The sequence below is a fragment of the Pundamilia nyererei genome, unplaced genomic scaffold, assembly GCF_000239375.1.
Source record: "Pundamilia nyererei isolate P.nyererei 1_Seehausen unplaced genomic scaffold, PunNye1.0 scaffold00109, whole genome shotgun sequence".
In the NCBI taxonomy this organism is placed as follows: Eukaryota; Metazoa; Chordata; class Actinopteri; order Cichliformes; family Cichlidae; genus Pundamilia; species Pundamilia nyererei.
Window position 1 is genome coordinate 657,622 of NW_005187510.1, and position 23,756 is coordinate 681,377.

Below are 23,756 nucleotides of genomic sequence, written 5' to 3' on the forward strand. Positions count from 1 at the left end.
TTGCAAATAGGAGCATCACTCAGGCAAGGAGGTGAAATTGCAAACAAACATGTTCTTTTAAAACGCTTTGGCAACTTGCAACAAGAAATAAGGTCAAGCATGTTGTAAGTGATTCCACCTCTTCTCAATCTCCGTGTGCTCTCACTGTACGAGGCTGTTGAGGCTCAGCCAGGAGAGATGAGTGAGATAGTGGAGGCTGAGGTAGGAACCATTTTCACACTGCCACAATTACAGCAACCGTCATTACATTGCTCACTCTTACTCAAATACAGATAGAAGCCCCAAAAAATTATGCGCAGGCTAGGAGGAGAAAGTGGCTCACTTCTGTTTGCTAAATTAATCGCTTCCTAAATGGCTCCAGGCCAGGCAAAGTTAACATTTGCAGTTTCAAAGGTTTTCAGCGCTTGCAATGAGCCATGAAATTACTGCATGCCGTCGAAAATGGCAGCTGATGAAAAGCCCAAGGAGCAGGTCCCACAGGCAGAGAGAGCTTGGAAGTGAAATCTTAAACACAAAGTCTCATTTCTGATTCGGATCATGGTGAAATTCAGAACCAAAACTCGGAGAATGAGTGAGTCCATGTCCGAAAGCAGGACAAGGTTGTGACAAGACAGATGATGAGCAGCTGTTTGCGGCCCGGCAGGCTTGTCCAGTAGTCCGAGGAGGCAAAGCGGAACGCAAAAGGTTGGGTTGAAGGAGAGTAATGATGATGTTGAGGTGCTCAGCTGCAGCCAAAATGGACTGACCCAAATTAGGTTTGATTAAATCACAGGAGTGACGCTGCAGTTCTGCAGACATCATTAACATCAAAATGATTATGGCGGAACAGTTTGGCTCAGCTGCTAGAACACTTCCATTTGCATACTGACTGAAATAAGCTATAAGCATGTCCAATTACATCTGAAACACAAAAGAGCTACTTCAGAACCCATCGCTTCTCTGCTTTACCTTTGTTACATTTACATCTTTTAGGATTTGCTCACAACACGCCACAGTCTCAAAAATAGGAGACACTTCAGTGGGATAATTTTACCTGAAACAGCCCATGGGACAGGTTTAATAACAGCATTTCCTTCCATATAATGAGATTTAAGTGTAGCGAAAAATAAATATTATCTCATCACTAACACATTATAATCAGATTTGCCAATTTCTTGACTTTTGATTCCACAAATTCCTCTGTAGCTGGGTAAAAACATACCTCTGCTCCTACTGTGCCTGGGATTTCTAGCTTTTTCCTTGCCAGCAAAAAAACCCTCCCCCACATATCAATCTGCAATCATAGAGCCTAGCGGACACTTTGGATTGGAGAAACTTTGACCTATTTTTCAATATTGGAGTGACCAACCAATTTAGGAGCCAATTTGATTTTTTTTTCATTAAGCATGTGTGACATGAAATTAGATCCTCAGTTAGTTGATATCTGGAAGAGTTGGAAGATAATCATTTGATGTCCTGTGTGTATCTCCTTAAAGAGTGATAGTCTGCATACTCTCAGGCTAAAAATACTCACCTCAGAATATTTCTTATTTAAGTCAAATCCAAGCACTGGCATGGCAGCTGTAATGTTAAATTAATTTTGTATGATTTGGTTAAAAACAGGGGGGAAACTCTTTGCGAAGACATCACTTATTACCGCTAATAGAATTTTTGAGTATGTTTATCTTGCTGTTCATGTATTAATGACATTTAAATATGTTATGCCTCCACCATGAAACATTAAATACTCTATTGTTGGGTCAAATTTGGAGTGAGAGAGAAGAGGTTGGTGTTTATAAATGAGAGCTTAATTAATTAAAGAATGCATTACATTTTAATGGTGAATTGTTAACACGCGCTGTAGCCTCATTAATATGTGCCCCATGGGGATTTCAGTGCCATCGTTTCACCAGCAACCTGCTGGCTGCAGGTCCTGTGGCTATTTTATGGCGGTGGAGATTGATAGTTGACAAAGCAATTAATCACACGGAGGAGCAACCATCCTCACAGTGGGTGCAGCAGCAGGAGGAAAGCTTGCTTACATTCTTTAACAGCGATGAGCTAATGCTGTATTTTATACAGTTTGAAGTAACTTTGCTAAGATTTGAAACTGATGTTTACATAAGAAAAGCTCTGACTGTTTTAAATCCCTTTTTTTCCTCCGCTTGAATCTACTGAGCAGATCCTCTTGCTATTATTTATAAGGCTTGTTTTGAAGTGAATGTGGGGTTTTTTTTTGTGCTTACAACATTTAAAATATGTATTCAAAATTCAACAACTTTCCATTGGAGAAGCCACGTTCCAGTTACAACCACCAAAAACACAGTGCCTAGAGAATCTGTTTACAATAAGGTGAGTGTATCTGGCAGAGTACACGTAAAACTGTTTTGTAGCAATAGCACAGATGAGTTTTGATATATTTGATCAAAATAATAGTTTCAGTTGTATTGGCTTTTGTAATCTAGGTAAACTGTGAATCGACACTAAACTGTAAATTTCTAAGGTAATAAATCTGTTGAGTCAACTTATTGGTGATGTGATTCCACTTCATCATAAAATATGTATTTTAAATATATACCCGAATAATTTTGTACCTGCTAGAGCTCTGTTAACAATTGGACTTTTGGAAGCCAAGCACTGTATTGCTATGTGTTGGAAAAATCAAAAAATATGTGGACTATCTCAATGGCTTAATGGACTGACATCTATACTATCTATGGAGAAAATAACTTATACATTAAGGAATAAACTGGACAAGTTTTGGGCTATATGGTCTAAATTCTACAACTTTCTGGAGAGCTGCAACATATACACTGTGGACTTAACAGCCTGAAACTCTAACTTGATTTGTATATCTGTCCTTCCCTTTTGTTATGGTTTGCTTTATTTTTGTTTCTATTATTATATTGTTTCTGTTGTTGTTGTGGTTTTGTTTTTATTTATTTATTTTATTTTTACTTTATTATTTTTTATTTATTTATTTAATTATATTATTATTTTTTTTGCTCACGGTGCATCATGTAAAACCGGTTAAAACCAATAAATAAATGTTTAAAAAATAAATAAAATTGTAAATTTCTTTAAAAAACAAAAAGATTTTTATCTACTGCCGGATATATTAACACATAATAAAAAGCATGCTAACATTAACAAAATAAACCAGCAGATATTTAACAGCATAATAAACATCATGTTGATTTATATGAATTAAGGAAAGTTTGTCACTGATGTTGCTGAAGTTGCTGTGATAGAAACAAAAAAATAATTAAACGGCATGCTTGATTACCCCCATATAACCTTTTTATTTTTCTTCATCTATAATTTCTATTTTAATATCTATAAGATACTTCATATATATTACTATTGAGATGTATATATTGTATACACTGTAAATACCATATATTCTGTATGACTGTGCTGTTTGCACTATGGCACCAAGACCATTTCTTGGTTTGTGTACAAACTTGGCAATAAATAATATTATTTCTGATTCTGAAGCGACCAGCACCAAATTCAGTTTACTTCCAATGCACTTGGGCAGAGGCACATTTATAGATAACATTGTGTAATATGAATATACAGCAGTAACATATAAATAAAAACCTTCAGTCAACAGTGCCTATAATAATTGCCATTTGTGCAATTTGTCTAATAGATTCTATAATTTTTCCAAGTCTATCAAAAACAGTTTTGTAAGACAGCCGAATGCTGCGAGGACAACCTCACAGCATGTGCAAACATGTTAACATGAACTTAACAATGCCATGCTGACTGGCCAAAGGGCTTACTAGTCCCTGTGCCTCTTGAATTGTTTAAAACTTGTCCCTGAACCCAGTTGCTCTGTAGACGCCATTTTCTCTCCTTTCACTCCTAATTACCATAGCCTCTCCAGAAAGTCCTCTGTTGCTCCATCTGTCCCCTCAGCCACTGACAGAGATACTCTAATCACCTCACATAGCAGGGCTCACATGGGAAAAGACTACACCAACCACCATACTGTCTCAGATATAGAGGCTCCGCTAGATGCCAACACCTCACGGGGGGTAAGCTATAAACACTGGCCGCAGCCTTGTATGGGATATGTTCAGTGATGTGTGCTGAAATGGAACCATTTCATGTTACAGATCTCCCACACAGCCCGACAACACTGATGCCAAATGGGATTTTGTATGAAGTATATGTGACATATGTCGAGTGCATTGACAGTCCATCAGTAGCTTACATCAAAATGACATTCAAGGGATGAATCTCTGTTTTTGGAAGGATGTGGCAAGTTTACATTAAGCTACATACTGACATGAAATACGACTTGTGAGGGAAAACATATTTTAATGTTCAAGACTATCAGAAAAATGGATCAAATTGAGAGAGAGGAAGAGAGAAGAGCGGCTTGTAATTGGAAAAAACTTTATTTTCAACCCTGCATGTGTTCTAAAGCCATGCCTCCACAGATCCATGTATTATTTAATCTTATTCTGCATGCCCTGCAGCTTCATATCTCGCCCTCCTTGTATTTGATTCTGTTATTCTCACCCAGGTTGACACTTCCTGACTTCTCATTTTTGCTTCTCGATGACTTTCATGTGTTCTTTTGTGGGCTGCTGCAAGTTTTTCCAGAACTTCTCCTAAAGCAAAAAAGAGAAACTTTCCGGTTCAGCTAGAAAGCCTTCTCATCTTGGCGGAGGAGCAGCCGAGGCAACTCTCAAATGATGACAGCCATCGTGAAAGGGCAGATAAGCCCGTGTGGCTTTGCCTCTGATTGTATGTTCATCTCATTCTGATCCGGCCGCGATTCTAAGCCCCTGTCTTGCAGTCCTCACTCTCCCAACAGTTGATCTTCTGCATGTCATTGAAATCGTCTTATAGCTGATCCAGGAGACAGGGGGAAAGTGGCTGTTTGTCACCCAACTTCAGTCTTGGCAAGGAACTTCTGCTATGTTCTTTTCTTTTCTTTACAGTGTGACTGACTGGTCAGTTAGACAAAGTGTTTTCTTGTGGTTTCAGTAGAGATTCTGGTTTCAGAATACACAAGCTCCAAAGAAAAACAAACCCTTACACACTCGTTATTTACAAAAGATCACTATGGCTTGCATTCAAGGGCTTCTTTTGGTTTGACATGTCTTTTTTTATTGACCAATGATAATGTGATGGCATCAGCCACAAAGGGGTAAATTAGTCCATTTTTCACTTTATTAGTTTGCTTTGCAGTTTTCTTCATTAATCATTTGGTTAAACCTAACACTGGTATTATGAGGCGCGCACATAGTAACATTGTGTGGTTTTTCTAAAATGTTTTGTTATATTAATTATGTTTCTCTTTCTTTGAGTTACCTGGGTTTGGGCGGTGGCTGTTTCCTGTCTGGGCAAAAGGCATGGCTGAGGACTCTGGGGACAAAATGCCTGGCCAACCATGGGCTTACCAGGAGCAGGGGTGTTTTAGGTTTAGTTAGGTTATTCTGTGCTTAGTTAATATTAGTGTGTGTTTTTGTTTTCCCCCCCTATTGTGTTCAAATGGTTTGGCCAAATCATTATAAAAGCTACCCTCATGTGTCTTTGTAATTAGGTCAGTTTGTCAGTTAAGTTGTGTCTCACTTTGTTTTGTTTAAGTTTCTGGAAATTACTTTTTGTAGAGTTACAGTATATTTAGTTGACCTGTTTTATGGGCCTGCTAAGTATGGTTTTGAATTTTGTTAATTTTGGACTTTTTGAGGGTTAAAATAAAGAAAACCCCTTTTGAAGATATTTTTTTGCCTGTGTCCTCTTTGCTTTGGCTGCTTGGTCCCTCACAGATAATAACCGACCAAATGTATGATGCTGTTTTAGTGTTAACTTGTTATCCTGGGTCTTGGATGCAGGGTTTGAAGGGTTATTTATTTATTTATTGCTTGCTTATTAGAGATTTTATGTGTGGTTTCTTTGTCAGTTTATGTTCTTAGTTCATTGATTATAGGTTGAGGACTTATTGCTGTTTTGATTTCTCTCTTCATTCAGGTACCTTGTGCTTTCGTTCCTCTCATTTCTGAATTCTTTTTTAATGTGTTTTCAGTTGAAATTCTCACAGATTAAATATTCTAACATGTATTTTGTATCCTTGGTTTCTTACTTTTATTTTGGGGTTGTTATTTGTTCCTTCAGTGTTCCTCTTTGTCTCACCCTCTTGTGGCTCCCTGCTCTTTTAGGTTCAGTCATGTCTTTTATTTCCCTGTTTATTGTTATCCACTTCCCATTTTACTTTGCTAGTTAGCTGTCTTCTGTGTCTTGTGCTCAGTTTTACTGTTGTCTGTCCACACACTCTGTTCTTGTCTTTTATCTCGACCTGTGAATCCCGTTGTTGTCTTCTACGTTTTTCTTGCACTGTCCGCTTTTAAAGGTAAAGTAATTTTTTAGGTTATTTAACAGAAAAAAATAATGTTGTATTCATAAATATACATTTATTTTTGTGTAATTATGTCTTCCAATAAACTGTTGTTTTCTCATAAATGTAATTAATCCATTAAAAATACATAGGAGGAGTGGGGTCCGCTATGTTGCAGCCAAAATGAACATCCTTTCCGCCAAATCGGGTTTTAAGTATGTGCCTAGAGACTGGTATGCCTTATAAACTACTTTTAATTTAAAGAATGCAAATAGCTCTTTCAAAACACATACAGGCATTCATCATTTGTATGTGTATATTTTCATCATCTCTTTCTCATTATGTCTCTTTCCATTCCCTTTTTATCGGTGTCCTCCATCACTGTTCTTCTCCCTAATTTCCACCTCATACTGTTCCTCCTCACCTCAAGCCTCATCTCCTAAGCTGAAGTTATAATTTTAACAAATTAAAACAATGAACAAAACTGCATATCTATTTTCAATATTGTCACAATTACTGATTGCTAGCAGATTATACACACGACCCTGCCATCTCTGGACAGCTGACAATGAGCTGAATAAACAACTACAACAGCTGGTTATAAGCTAATATTATGCTGCTAAAATTAGGGTTGAGTATCCTGAGAATCATACTTTCCCTCTGAAAAACTGTTTGATTACACTGTCATACTTTATGAGACTTTATTCATTAAGTGCCTGATCCAACAATGTTAGCTCCAATTCAAAGAAAACTTCACTAACGCCAGCTAACAGCAGCTAACGGCAAAAAAACCACAGCACTTACCAACAGAAAAGTTCAGCATATCATCAGCAAGTCACCTCAGTATCACTGTCATTAAACAGAGGTGAGCTTCACTCAAAGTTTAACAGCCTCCTCCAGAGTAAACAGACGTGGACACATATTGATACCCAGTGATGGGAGTAACGGCGTTACTTTTTTCAGTAACAAGTAATCTAACTAATTACTAGTTCTATCGTTACAATCTCTCTGCTTATGACAAAAACAAACAAAAACAGCCCTTTGTGTTGGTGGAAAAATGCACCATGTCGACCAATCAAAAAATGATATGGCAACATGACATTTGGTTGTTTAGGAAGAGGGGGAAGTTTTAAGAGTGAGTGAGAGAGAGAGAGAAAGAACGACAGTAGAAAAAGAGAGAGAGTTTAGAGATGTGAGATATTTGTGACGTTTAGCGTCTTTGGAGTGTGAAGTTAATTTTTTGTCTTGTGTAGTTAGTGTGTAGTGTTGTGGATAGTTTTGTGTTGCGTGTCAGAACAATGAGGCGACTGATGAATTAAAACAGGAGGAGTGATACACCTCCTGCTGTCAGACCTGCAGGTATTAGGTTGTGATGTTCTCCTTTATAGTGGACAGAAATTATTTTTTTTGGAGTGGCACAAATAATTTGTGTGGCATCTTACTGAATGCAGAACAGCTGATGGTTATGTGGTAAATGGCTGCAAATAACTTTGATGTTTGCAAAACTTGTGCATATGATATTAAAATTTACAATTTATATTTACATTTAAAGTTATGAAATATGATTCAATAAACATATTTGTGGTTGTTACAGTAAAAATCTAACCTTTTCTACTCTGATTTTATGGTTTTTTTGTCTGATTTTAGATCAGTTGTGTTAGTACAGTGTGTCAAAATGAAAACACAACTGTAAATTCAGACACGTGAGGCTGTGCTAAAAAGAATGATACCAAACAAGGCAAAGAAAATAGTTTTTAAAGGTGTAATGTAGAGGTTAAATTAAAAGTAGTTAAAAATGCCCAATTAAACATTTTTTTAAAGTAATGCAATAGTTACTTTTCAAGTAATTAATTACTTTTAGAATCTTGTAACTCAGTAACTAACTCAGTTACTTTTTTGAAGAAGTAACTAGCAACTATAATTAATTACTTTTTCAAAGTAACTTGCCCAACATTCTTGACAGGTAAAAAGCGAACTGACAGCAGATGAGCTACAGTTGTTTCTCCTGCAGTGGCCACCGCAGGTAAGATTATCCACTTGAATTGGTAGAGTGAAGAAAATGAAATTCAGCTGACTGTGATCTTTAATCTACTGACACGTAATGGTGTGATGTTCAAACGCTACCCTGGGTCCTCAAATAAAACTAACTCTGAGGCACTGCTGAAAATTGTAGTCCCAATTCTTTTAGCTCCAACAAAATGGTCATTGTAGCTGTTCTCACATGTGTTACAAAATCGCATGAAGAAGAGGATTTAAAAGGGTCATCGTTTGTAGAGTTTGCCAGGGAGATAGCTAGCTAGTTTATATCTAATGATGAAATACCATATTATGAGTATTTACTCTGACTCTATTCTAAGTATTTCTAAAAATAACTAAATGTAAATGCTCCTATAACTTAGGCTGGAAACAAAGATGGAAAATTAAACAGTAGCAACAAATGTTATTATATACAGTATCAGGAAACGGATGCTTAAAATTGACCAAACCTTAGCCAAGAGAATGTCTTAGATGATCCATTCACACCACTAGGTTATATGTTGCTTGGTGGTTTGGATTACTTGCTATGAAATAGTTCTGATCCTACGCTTAATTTCCAGACTGAAATTTAGTTGGCCTGAGAGTAATTCTTTTCTGAATTATTTAAAGTTTTGGGAGATTTAAATCCAGAAATAGGGTAGATACTACTTTGTTGTTGGATTTCAAGTCTGTGCATCACACAGCCTACATTTGGGTCATCCTGCCTGCATCTCAACACAGAACGATCACCTTTATAACTGCATCTTCAGCTAATCAAGCAGCTCTGTTCTTTCGCACATTAGCATGTTTGGCTAATTGCAAATGTTATCATGCTAACATGCGCACAATGAGAAGAATATAGAGCATTTGACTTTTTAGACTTTACCATGTTTTCTGCCAAAGTCTGATGATTAGCATTAACCAATAAACAACAGCAACAACAACAACGAACAATATTTGGGATCAATTTAAAACATGACCTGCTGCTGGTCTAAATGTAAAAATGATAAATAATTCAAGGAAAAACTTGATGAACCTGAAGCTGATAAAAAGCAATGGGCAACCCCCAGCCAATAAAGAAATGAAGCCAGTGGTTCATCCCCAATGTCAAGCTGTCTATTAAGTAGGCTATATTGTGTTTTAGGCATGTTTTAGCATTACAGTGAATTTGTCTCTTGCTAAGCTAGCTAGCCAACACTAGCATTTGCTGATAACGAGCCCTCTCATCCTAATATCATCATGTTCATCCCTGTTTCTAAAAGCTCTAAACATGGATGTAGCTTCTGGGTCAGAAAAATAAAGCCAGTGCCAAAGTGCCTTAAACTTCCATTTTCTGTCCAGGTCACCAGAAGGTAATAGTTTTGGTTGCAAAGACTCTTTTAGTCCTATAGAGGTCTATGAGCAAATAGCTCTCCGTCTTCAGCTCTGTAAGCATTTTCCTGTTGAGTTTATGGGTTCGGTCACTCATTTTGGCTCATACTGAATACAAAATTAGGTCTATTTTGTAAATTCTAGTCATATTATCTGTGGTATGAATTGATTAACCACTGAGATGGTGAGGGTGGAATTTCAAGCCCTCAAAATGGGATTTCAGAAAACAGTGGCTGACATCTTGGCAGCTATACCCATGTCTTATACTTTCTATTGTCAAATTGTCTCGTTTAACAGTGGTGAAAATGCCAGAATCAAGGCTTAAAAGCAGTAGCTTCCAAAAAGCTGTTTGGCTATGTCCACTTTTATATACAGTGAGCTAAACTATGAGCAAGAGAAGGTAAAACAAAAAATTAAATCACCTAAGAAGTAACAGCTTAGTCAGAAGAAGCGACTGCGATGCACTTAAAAACACAGATTGATGAGATCCAACAGTGTAAGTATCGAAGGGCTGAATTTATCTTTAAGGCAAGTGAAGCAAACAGGACTCTGGAAGCAACTTGAAGCTCCTGAGTTGGTGTAAAGTGATACAGTATAAAGAAAGCTGAAAGGTTGTTTCCACTTCAAAAGGCACTGCTCTTCCACCATGGTTATCAAAGCTTAATATTTGATTTTAGTTGACCATTTTCCATTAAAAACATGATAGCCACTGTAAGAGTGACAGACCCAGGCAGAGGGGGCACACACCCACACACAGACACCCCCCGCATACACACAGGGAAGTACATACCCTGCTTACTAGAGTGTGTAGGCCGAACAGTTTCCTTCACTTAACTTGACATTTCAGGCTGCACTGTCTCTGGCGGGTCCTGTGTGGTGTCACATCTATAGCCCCTGCTATATGCACTGCTGAACGCCGTGGGTCTTAAATGAGATCCCAAAGGGAAAGCAGAGCTGAAGGTGAGCTGTGGAGGAGTTGAAGAGCCGGGGAGGGGGGGCATTATCTTAGCCACTAATGAACAATTGTATAATTTCTATCAAAAGCAGTCATAAGGCCTGTTCAGTCTTATGGTATCTCCTCTAAATACTGTCATGATAAAGGGACTGTTAAAAGAAGAGAGCTGGTGGGGGAGTTGGGGAGGAGGGGCTTTGGAGCTGTCAAGAGGGGCCACTGTGGTCAGGAGGAGCGCTAGAAAGGAAAGTCTCTCCGCCTTTATCTGCCATTTCCTGCTCCCTTCCTGGCTACATTAATAATCTGTAAGAGCAGAGAATCACGCACGGCTGTGAGAGATAAAACACGAATGACAAAATATCAACTTCCTGCTACAAAACTCAAAGCCGTTATTAGAATATCAGGCACAGACGGTAATTAATTTAAACTTTAATTACTTCCACTGTTCCTGTAGATTAGATCACAGGTTTGAGATGGGTTATTAAAACAACTAGGGAAATCTGCAATGTAAAAAAAATGTTAATTTCTCCAACCCCATCTCTTAACCTGCTTGTTGAGTGATGCAATTACATCTTTGTGGTGCAGACAAGGGTTGATATGATGTAGATGAAAAAGACACTCAATCACTTTGGGTGCTGGAAGGTTTTTCACATCCAACTCACAGATATCTAATCAGTGATTGTAACACCTGAAGATGAAGTTATGATGATTTCATGTTTTTCAGATATATTAAAAACTGATGCAAATCACAAAATCTTAAGTGGATCTTAAAATTAGGCTTTCGGTTGTTCCAAAAGAAAAATCCCACTGTCATTTTTTGCTTTATCTATCATGATAATATAAAATTGGTTTTGGATTTTAATTAGCATTCACAGAAACATAATTTAGACCCCTTAGGCTTTTATTTCAATATCCATTTCATTATGTCATTTCACCAATGTGCTGTTTTTAAATGAAGGAAAAAATCTGAGGCTCTATATGTGACTGTAATCAGGGCTTTTTGCCTTTAGTTACAATGACTCGTTTCAATGGCTTTTCACCAAAGCTGTAGGAGAATCCTTACAGTGTAGTGCTCTTGAATGAGATGATGTTCAATATTTTTATTAATGGGTATAGCTAAGTTTATCCATCCATTCACTTCCGCTTATCCTTATCAGGGTCGCGGGGGGGGGGTCGCTGGAGCCTATCCCAGCTGTCATAGGGCGAGAGGCAGGGTACACCCTGGACAGGTCGCCAGTCTGTTGCAGGGCTAACACACAAGGACAGACAACCATTCACACTCACATTCACACCTAGTGGCAATTTGGATTATCCAATTAACCTATCCCCACAGCTGCATGTCTTTGGACGGTGGGAGGAAGCCGGAGTACCCGGAGAGAACCCACGCAAACACGGGGAGAACATGCAAACTCCACACAGAAAGACCCCGGTCTGACGGTGGAATTGAACTCAGGACCTTCTTGCTGTGAGGCAACAGTGCTAACCACCGTGCCACCGTGCTGCCCTAGCTCAGTTTAAATTTGTGTAAAAAAAATCATTAAGCCTTTAATGTTTCCATGTAACTTTGAACAACGAGCCAAATAACTGCTTGGATATATATTGGATGTTCACACTCACGCTTCTCCAGCCACTTTCTTTATAGTACACATGCATGCACACATACAGTATATATAGATATTTTTATATTTGATACATAATTTTCAACTATGCATTCATGTACTGCATTAGAACTGAGTTTCATTAGTGACACAGCCTTAACCATGGAGTAAACATCATGGGGGACCAACTCTAGGTCTACCTGTTGAGAGCCCGAGTTCTGCAGCCTGATGGGAACAACAGATTCCTACTTCGGGCAGGAGGGTGGCTGGAATACACTTTTAAAAAGATGCACATATTAATAATGAAATAGAGAGACAGTAGCCTAAAATTTTTGACAATGATTACGATAACCCACAGCACTCGAGGCATGTCTTCCACTTCCAAAAATGATGCACAGAAATACAGGACTGTAGTACTGTAGTTGTTATAGTTGTATTCAGCAACCAGTTGTTGTTGGGTTTTTTTGTTCATCTAGTGTCATCACCACTGCTGTAGTGGAATGAATAGATGTCTGATGCTGACACTAGCACATCAACAATGGCTAGCTACCCAGTGTTAAAGTGTTACCTGTATGACTGTGAAATACTAAAACTTTATGAAGATACTTTATTATGTAGACTGGAGCAACCAGGTATCAAACCACCAACCTTTCAATTAATGGAAGACTTTCTGAGCTATGAAGTTGCCTTACACAGAAACTGTAAAGAAAAGTTAGAATAGGGCATTGTCCAGATCTTTGGAGAGCTTTTACTCAAACAACACCGTTATCATCCTGACTTGTTGACTTTTGGCGGCCCATGACGAGTCTGTAAAACCTTTCTTCCACTTTTGAGTGATTTTATCAAGTTCTAAAGATTTCCGAAACATATGTTGTGTTTGTGTCCATGGGGTTTAATATGATGTCGTCCCACCCTTGACAACTATAACAGCATCAACTTTCCAAAAGGTTTAGGAGTGTGTTTATGGGAATTTGTGACCATTCCTCCATAAACACATTTACGAGGTCAGACACTGATGTTGGACAGGCGGGCCTGGCTCGAAGGCTCTACTCTAACATCAAAGATGTTCAGGTTGAGGTCAGGACTCTGTGCAGGCCAGTCAAGTTCTTCCACACCAAACTCGTTCATCCATGTCATAATGTGAGCAAATACTTTTGGCAATACAGTGCAAATAATCCTTATGACCCAAAAGTTCAGGCTTCAGACTGCTTGAAACACTCAATTTCAGGCAGTTTTCTTCTGCCTTTGGCACTGTATGATGTCAACAAGAGTGGATATCTTAATATGGTAATCTTAAGATTTGTGCACAGAAGCCCCATCTCACTCACATTTAAACTTTTTTTTATTACAAGCAACTAATCAGAAGAAAGTTAGGATGGGAAGGGAGCTAAAACCGCTTATTTCAGATAGTGAATGAAGTAGGGAGCTGCACTAGTATAAAATAATTATGCTGAACTGTGAATCATAAAAAGCTACTTTAGTGGAGTCAAAGAATACAAATGTAGAGCTGGAAATGAGAATAGTAAGCCCAGTTTAAATGAACCTCTAAATTCATAAAGGGGCCATTACCATTAATGTGCAATCCATAGATATCAGCACAAGATATGGCAAGACGTGTGTGCAGCTACAGCGACCATGATGAGCCCTTGATTTTTATTATTTTTTTGGCAGTTAATAGCTATTTGCATTCAACCATGTGCCTTAAATCCAGCTTCGTATTAGTAAGATGACTCCATATCAGTTGATTCAGTGCACAGTTTCTTCATCAATCAGAAACACATCAAACGCCTTTTCATACTTTGCAACCTATATGCAAATAATCGGCTGCGAATGGCAATATCATATGGAGCAGACGGCATATTTGCTGTGGGATTATAGAATGGAAAAAAAAATGCATTGCAGATATGCCATTTCAAATTAAACATGCAGCATTTTCCCAGTATCTTTTTTCCCCCCAGATAGTCTAATTAATTTACTTCAACTATAAATAAATATTTAGTTCCCTCATAGCACAGCACACAGGGAAGAACCAGTTTGGTGCATCAAGTCTTCATTATACAGTAGTGTTCAGGGGTGTGTGGGAACAGCTAATCTTAAAATCCTTGCCACACAATAAACAGAGTGACAGAAAGGCAGGATGTATGAGATAAGTCGCCAGTAATGAAACTAGATGCCAAGAGGAGAGGACAGTAGACAGAGCAGAGGGGAATGTTTAAAATAAGTTCAAGAACAAAGATAAAGCCCAAGGATGATGTTATCTGCAGGATTGAAGAAAGCGTTTCAGTAACAGAATGGTCACAATCACTTAATCGGCCTGACTCCACCCAGAACCATCGCTGTATTCCATCATATCTTATTTCCCCTGCACCAAACAGTCAATTTTCACTTCGGGGAGTGTTTGCGTGTGTGGGGGTAACATCTGAGTAAAAGGGTTACAGAAAGCCGTGATGACTCTGTCATCACGGAGGGTGGCCTTGCATTACCAACTCTCAGCTCTTCAGTTCCGCTCCAGTCGCACTGAAAAAGTGTCCAATCTGAAATATGACATGTTATAGGCCAAGACTGAAGCATTAAAAATGTTTGGTCCCGGCTAAAATAAATAAGTATTTTAACAAAACCCACAGCAACAAGAACCCATTCTGTTATTCTCGCCACACTGATGCACAGTTATTACGTTTAAAAAGCCCCCCAAAAATCAGCAAAATTTTTTTATGGCCTTAATTTTTATGTATTGTCCTGAGAAGGAATACATCTCATTTAATCACATCTAAACTTGCACCTAGAGTTTCCATTTTTGCTCTAGTTGTTTCAGTAACCAACTTTTCATGTACCTTGGGAAAGTTCCAGCTGCTGGGGAGGGGAGAAAAGTGCAAAATTTTCCATGCAGTGCAATCATGTCGTTATTTTTCTGGGAGATTTCCTAACTAGTGTCATACGGACTAGCATACTAAAAGTTGCACTTATAGGCACCCAGTCTACAAGCCAATGGTGTCATTATTCTATAGACTCCACACTGTGCAAGCTATATTTACATCATCATATTCATATTGGAAAGTAATTGCCGTCACCCTGTAAAGTAAAACTTTCACATTGCTTTTTTTTTTTTTTTTACTAATTTGAATATTACCGCAGTCACTGTGTGAAATATCACTAAAAACACTCAAGAAAATCTGTTTTAGTCTGACCCAGACTACAGACTTTAGACTCAAACACCACATGAATAGAACAAACAAAATATGTAATAATATATTGTGGTTACCTTATCAACACAACAAACATACACTATCTTATGCTGATAAAACGGCGACATATATTCTGTGTTGTGTGGCTCCCTTTAAACTTCCTTCCTTGCACTCTGATCTACCGCTGTACTGTACAGCATCATCTCCCCCAACAAGCTTATTTCTAAAAGCTGCCGAAGCTCTACTCAAATCCTCTAGATCCCCGTCCCTGCTGGGGCCAGACCGCTGGCCAAACTGAGATCCTCAGACAAAGACTGGCCTGAAACTCCTCCTGATTTGGACGGGCACATGGCTGCCACGCTCCGCAAACACCATAACACCATCTCTGCGCTCATTTGTGAGGCCTTTAGCTATTCATGAGTTTGCGATTAGCAGGGCTTTGGTCTGATGGCAGCTCACCAGTTGTAAAAGTCGGCCTGGACAGTGGCCCCCCTCTGAGAGTGGCTGGTAACTTGGCCTCTAATGTGCCGACCTCACATGTACCAGGCGAGGCCCTGTCGGCGTTGCAGGACCAGGCTCCAGTAATGCTGCTTGACAAGCATTTTGAAAAGATAATAACGCCACAGGCTGCACAAATGTTGAAAACCCGTGTAAACATGGCACCAGAATGGAAGTTAAGGCGACATCTGCAGTCATCCATCGCTGATACCTGCATTCTTTCATGAAATCAAATCACTTTCAGAACTACTCTCTCATTTCTTTGTATGAAAATATGGTCCTGTTTTGAGCCGACCTTAAACTTGATGACAGAGAATAGCACTGGATAAAAAAAAAACACCCTGCTGATGTCATCACAGTTCTGAATATTGTTTTGTTTGATAAAATTCAACTTACTCACCAGTCTATGAACCAGGGAAAGATGTCCAGTCTGGTTTTCTTGGAAGACTTAGATCTAACAAAGGGGCAGGTTCATCTGCATCAGTCATTGGTCTCATTCTCTAACCAGTGTAATGATAAAACACACTGGCCTGCTTAAATATATAAACATAAAAATATCTAATTCAACAGTGTGAACTTACAGAGCTTGTGGCAACATAAACCAAACACTAAAGCTTAACAGCCTCTTACAGAAATAACACACACACAGACGAATAGGAATTTCATATCAAAATGGGAAATGGTTCATTATGCTTGTACCATAAAACTTTATTAGGTGCTACAAGAAACACTTGAGGTTCATTATAGCACAAAGTGCTTAAATGGTTTGTCATAGAATGCATATATGGAAAAAGCTCATGAAATATATGCTCTGAAAATGGTCAAAGGCTATCTGTTCTGACAAGCTTTTTAGTTCAGGTTATGCTATCGATTTCGGTTATTTCATACTATCTTCAACAGTGTGTATGTCAGTATAGAAAGATCAAGCATAAAACTATTACCATCAAGTCAACACCTCAAACTTGTTGTGTTCCTCAAACCATTCCTGAACCATTTCTGCTTAGTGGCAGGGCACATTATCCAGCTGAAAGAGGCGACAGCCATCAGGGAATTCTGCTGAATACCATGATTTCTCAACAGAACATTGCCCAAAGCATTACACTGTCTCTGCCGGCTTGCCTTCTTCCCATAATGCATCCTGGTGCCAGATGTTCCCCGAGTAAGCAATACACACAAGAGGTTGCAAAAGTACAGACATTTTTTACTTAATTAGAAATATAGATAACTGTGTTAAAAATTCTCTGGTAAAAGCTGAAGTATTGATTCAACTTCTTTACTCAAATAAAAGGAAAGAGTAGACGCTCTGATATGCACTCAAAGTAAGTAAAAGTAAAAAGTAACTCTTCTGAGGATGTTTCTACCAGGTATTGTTGTTCAGAGATCGCTGAACTTTATGCTATATAAATGTAACAAAATCATATTAATAAATTGAAATACAAACTTTATATCAGTCTAATTTTTAACTCTAATAAATGTACTTAGCTTGAATCAGCTATGAAGAACATGAGCAGAGAAAACGGATTCAAACAAATTCAGCAAGATGTATGCAGTTGTTCTGGATGATTTCCATCCCTACACTGTCAGTATACTCTTTATCGAATCTCTATACTAATTGGTATAATGTTGTTATACAGGTAGGGGTCAGCATGGGCAACCTGACTGATCTGCAACTATGCAGCCCCATATTCAACAAACTGAGAAGCACTGTGTATTCTGGGACCTATTTCAGCTATAGTAACTCTGTTGGATGGGACCACATGGGCAAACCTTCGCTCATCACGTGCATCAATGAGCCTCATCCACCCATGACCCTGTTGCTGGTTCCCCATTGTTTCTTCCTTGGGCCACTTTTGATACTGACCACTGCAGACCAGTAACACCCCACAAGAGCTGCAGTTTATGGAGATGCTCAGACCCAGGCGTTTAGACAACTCAATCTGAACCTTGTTAAACTTGCTTTAATTCTTACCCATTTCTTCTGCTTCTAACACATCAGATTTGAGGACAAAATGTTCTCTCCCTAATATATCCCACCCATTAACATGTGCCATGATGTCAGTGGTCACAGTGTTACGCCTGATCAGTGCATGCATGTATGGAAGACACAAGGAAATATGCAAACCCCACACTTAAAGGCATGAGTCAGTGAAGAGGTTCAAACCCAGAACCTTTTTGCTGTGAAGTGACAATGTTAACAACTGGAACACCGTGCTGCCCGCAAGTAGACAAGAAAATTGAAAAACACAAGAAAACAAAAACACATTTCTCTTTCCATTTAAGATTAAAATGATCCTTCCTTGAATTTTTAAAAGCTCATAATACTTTTGTTACTTTGACTGATAATAGTTAAGATGTGTATTTAGGCTGTACTTACAAATGACATATTCAGTGCCCGAAACTATTTAAGTTAAAGTAAAATGAATAGATGAGTATGAGGCTACGTGCAAGGGTAGCAACTAGAATCACTGTGTATTGGTAGAAATCAGAAGTTGAACACACTGCAGAAGTCATTGCACATGCTTTTTGTAATACGTTTTGTGCGTGTGCGCAATTTTAAAAAACGTTTAAAGAAACATATGATTACAAAAAATAAAGTGGGTTTATGGTTCCAGTAACATGAAGTGAAACAAAGAGAGATTTTAGAGTTCACTGGCTGGACAAACAGTTAATGGCTGAGCACAGTGTGGGCCAAAGCAGAGCAGAAGACAGTAGATCATGGTGTTTACAGCTAGTTAACAGCTCTGGACTGGCTCTGTCAGGCCCCGTGGAGAGATTGGAGGCCACTACCATCCAGGCAGCTTTCAGGGCTGTGTGCCTGAGGTTGGGCAAATTGAAACATGAGCTGTGGTGAAGACAATGTCTGCAGTAATGTGTATGTACGTTGCTTCTGCTATAGCCATAAACAAGTTCACACCTGCCAGATAAGCTTCTTCTTTTTTTTTAACACCACATATTGTGTTCGTTTTGATCAAATATGTTAATGATGTGTTGATAGCAGCACAGTTTGACACAGCATGTGCTGCTGTTCACAGAAAATCAAAAGTCCTTCCTGATTTATAGTCACAGATTTGGTGCCCTGTTCTAAATTTCAGAATCAGTCCTTAAACCTATTTAAAAAGATAGAAGATGTAGATTTTTTACTTTTTCATCATCAGGGATCCAAATTTCGTCATCTTCGGTTTGGAAGCGAGGCTGCTGATTATATGAATGCTGCTCACTGGATCTTCAGAGCTGGGCCTAGTGGAATGTCTCCCCTCCTCTGTTTAAACAAAGCCTGAGATAAGATTTAAGGAGAATCCTTAAGGTGATCCAGCTGCCCTCCTCCAAGCTGCAGCAGGCATAGAGCCATAATGAAGACTGAGGAGAAAGGCTCAAAGACCCACCTCCAGAAGGCAGGGCAGCAGATGAAAACATTCCCTCTCTCATTTCCTTGCAGCTTATCCCCTCTTCAAGAAAAAAAAGACAGCCAAAGAGAGATGAGAAGTGGAAGGATGACTCTGTTTTAGTTTTGTCACACTCCTTTGCAGTCGTTTCCCTCGGTTTTGTTTCAGAATAGCCAGTGCTGTTGTCATTGTCATTTCACTGGCATTTTCAGTTTTTTTAAATTTACACGTGAAATAGTTGCAAATGATTTATGCGTCGCATCCGTTCCTTACAGCAACATTTTAATGATTACTGTGTTTGAATTTTTTTTCCCAATTATTCCTCATCTCCTTCTCTCCCACAACCAAAATGCATTTTGCCTTTTAATTGCATATAAAAAAAAAACAAACCTGAAAAAAAATGTTAACCAGCCAATTGCACCAAAATTGCAGAACATGCATATAAATTACGATTACGTTACATCAAAAGAATGGTTAACATTTTGTCGCATCAGGCTGTAATGAACACAGACATATTTGCAAGACCAACGAATTTAAATGCAAAAAAAAAACAACAACATATATATATATAAATATATATATATGCATACATATATGTAAACATATTAAATCATCATTCGGACTAATGCTGTGTGTTGTTCAGGATAATCCAGTGTGAGGGAGGCAGAGTGAGAGAGAGGGAGGAAATAATTAGCAGAGAGAAGCGATTGCACTAATGAGAGGAGAATTTGACTAGGATACTTTACTTGACCCCCAGTGTTCCTTGGCTGTCCAAGAAAAAAAAGACTGATTTATAATTATACTCTGCAATGCACCATGAAATTGTTATTGTGGAATACCTTTTTGAAAATGTTATCAAACAATTACTTTAATTTTTCCCCCCTGGAAACTGTTGCACATGTCTACCTAAAATGAGATGGTGGTGCAGAGTCTCCTGCCTGTCATCCACTGCTGTTCATGCAGATGAGCTCTTTTTTCCCCCTTCTTCTTCCCTTCCCCAGAGTCTCTGTTCCGAGGGATGCAGTGGCAAATAAAATAATACTCTGATAAAACTGAAATATTTTATGACAGAATGATAATCATTGCAAGCATACGTGCCACTGATATGGGGCTGTTTCGGTTGGGGGAGGAGAGGAAATAATCCTTTTTGTGGGCTTTAAAAAATGAATCTCAGTTGAATCACATCAGAGGGAAAAAAACTCAAAGACAGTTCCAAGATGAGCCAACTCCAGGAGAAAATGACCTCCTCGTTTTGGTGATAAAGTTCTAGCCAAAATATGATATCAGCCTGCGACGTGACTCATTAGAAATGTGTGTATGGCGTGGAGGCAGCTCTCCCTATCTGCCAGTGCCTGGCTTGCCGACTGATAAGAGGCAAATGCAAATGTCCTGATAAGAACTGAATGCAAATATTTATGATATGATATTCCCTGGGAATTATGTGTGGATAAAACAAAGTGTATTATTTCCCTGTAATTCTTTCAGGTTTGCCAAAATGTCCTTTTTTTTGCTTTCGGAATTTGCATTTCTTCAGAATTGATTGGGCCTGCGTATTATGTTAAGCTATTTGTTTGCTGAGGATGGTAATTAGTTACTGTAATTACAGCGATGACAGTTGCTAAATTGTTTTTAAAGCATTACAGTGTGTCTGTGCCAGAAGATTGCAGTACTTATTTTAGGATTTAAGCATTTGCTGGAAACACTCCCACTCTAAGGCCAAAGTGGGAATTTTTTGAACTACAAAGCAGCCATTTTCTAAGCAAAGACGTTTTTGAAAATGTCTGTTAATTTGCACTAATTGCTGGTTTGACTGTGTTGTGGAGTTTCTTCTCCGATCAGGGACTTGTCACTGATACGATGTCTTCGGGGATCAAAATGGGCTTGAAATAGTTTAAATACATGTGTTTGTTAGCTTTGTACTCTCATTTAAGTCAGACTTTTAATGTTCTCTGTCACCCAAGAAACAAATTGCTGTTGAAGGCACATTTGTAATTATGGTTCCCAGTGTAGCCTATACAGTCTTTCAAGTTTAGTAAACATTAATTAGTGTGGACTCAGACAGTTGGGTGTTTTAGAGGGCGTTTCATGTACAGCATAAACACCAAATGTCTAAATCACATGGATCGGGTATGCTAGAAGTGAATGTGCATATTTCTAATGAAGAAATATAAACAAGGCAGACATACTGTGGACCATAATGTTGAAGCAAGATCTGTTCGAATAAGACTCAGGGACTAGGAAGGCAGAGCAGGTGTGGGTCAGAATAATCTGTAGTGCCACAATAAATTGGTGCTGAGGGTTATGATTATATTTATGCAATGTAGAATTTGCATAGTTATTCCTGTTTAGGTACAAAACATACCGAGGTTCGACACTCGTCACTCCTCAGACACTCGTTGCATTCAATTCAAATATATAATTCCAAATCACAACAACAGTTGCCTCAAGGTGTTTGATATTACAAGGTACAGACTCTATGATAATGCAGAGAAAACAGAAAATTCAAACAATCAGACAACCGCCAATGAGCAAGCACTTGGTGAACGTGGGAAAGAAAAACTCCCTTTTAACAGGAAGGAGTCTCCAGCAGAACCAATCAGGTGACCATATGCCCAACCAATATTTGCTGTTGTTCCACTGGCGAATGCATTAGACAACTGTGTTTTTAAATTGAAATAATAATAATTTTACTTGGTCACATTTGAGTAGATTGGTGGATATATATATTTTCCCCTCACCCCCAACCACTTGCAGCAGATTGCTGCCTCCCTGAGCCCTGTGAAACCTCATGCCAGAGATTCCTTCCTTCTAAAATGGAGTCCACCCCGTGCTTGGGTGTTAACCTTACAATATAAAATGCCTTGAGGCAACTGTTATAAGAGTATAAATAAAATTGAATTGACTTGAACACATATAATTGGTTGTTTTACGTTTTTCCAATCAGAAACGTTTCTTTACTCTAACACGTATCCTACTTAAAGTGTCGGCTGCAATATCATTTTTGATGACACTGATGAAGACTACAGACTGTTCTTCATGCTGCAGGTGTTGCTGGAGCTTCGACCTCTTTAGACCCTTGTTCTTCTCTATGCACCTTGCAAATAGGTAAAATCTCTGTTTTGTTCCTCAAAAATGTAAAATAAAAATGTGCATGACATTCAACCAGAAACATGATACCCTCTTTATGTTTTATTCTAAAAAAAAAAATTAAAAGAAATTAAAAGTTATTCAGTTTAATAAGAGAAGTGAACGATATTTAGACTTGCAAATATGTAAAAAACAAAACAACCAAAATTATCTCTTTTTTTTTTCTTTTTTTTTTTACAAAAAAAGGCTAGATTTAAATATTAAGAACTTGCTAGTCATATTTTGGTCAGTTAATTAACTAATTCAGTCAACTGTTATTTGTTATGACTCGTGCAGATTTTTGTCCTGTCATTCTAATTAGTTGAAGGTAAGAGGTATGACTTTGATACAGCAAACAAAAACATTCAGGTGATGACTGTGAGCATTTAATGTGTCTTGAACACAAAAAAAGAAACAAACGATTGATTCCACCCCTTCTGGAAATGAAAAACACTCTGGTCCCACTTCTCAGGGACCCCATGGGCAACAAGCCTAGTTTACTTCTCAAGCATTATGCTAGAAGTGCATAATTGGATTTACTATTAACATAATCGGACAGCGTGCATGTTGACTTGGATATTCCCCTGTGAGCTGCACTGCTCTTCTAAACCTTAACGGAAGAAGATGGTGAATGTACACCCAGGTCCCTTGAGCTGCTCTTTGTCTCTCTAACTTTAGGCCCACTATTGGAGGAGGTTCCATACAAGGGCTTAAAGTGAAAACATTTCTCTAAGAAATGTGTCAAAGGGAAATTACTACAGCTGGGTTGTGATCACCTCTAGCATCAGAGACAAACCTCTTTTAATCTATATAACATCCGTACAATAGATATTTAGTAATAGACTTGCACATCTTGGCATTTTCCTTATTTAAAAGTAATAGTCACCTTTTAATTTGTAGCCTTGACTGCATGAAAAAAAATCGACCACCTTATTGCACTGGTAAGAAAAGCATTCAGCCATGAACAAGGGGCCTCAGCAACTGCGATTCAGCATGAGGACACTGATTCTTACTGCCTGAAGCCCAATGGAAACTCTGCCTCAAAGACACGGATTCAACAGGAGCAAGAAGATAAAGCAAGAGGAACAGTGCAGATAGAAACACAACTCAAACAACAGCATAAGTCGGTGCAGTTCTGTGAGTGAAAATGCTCGCTAGTGGAACAGAAGAGCGGCCTTGGTGCAAAGGGTGAATTTCTCATGATTTGTCTCTATTGCATAAATACTCCAGCATCCCACAAACCCAGCCTGAACCCATCCTTGCCCACACACACACACCCACACACACACACAGCAT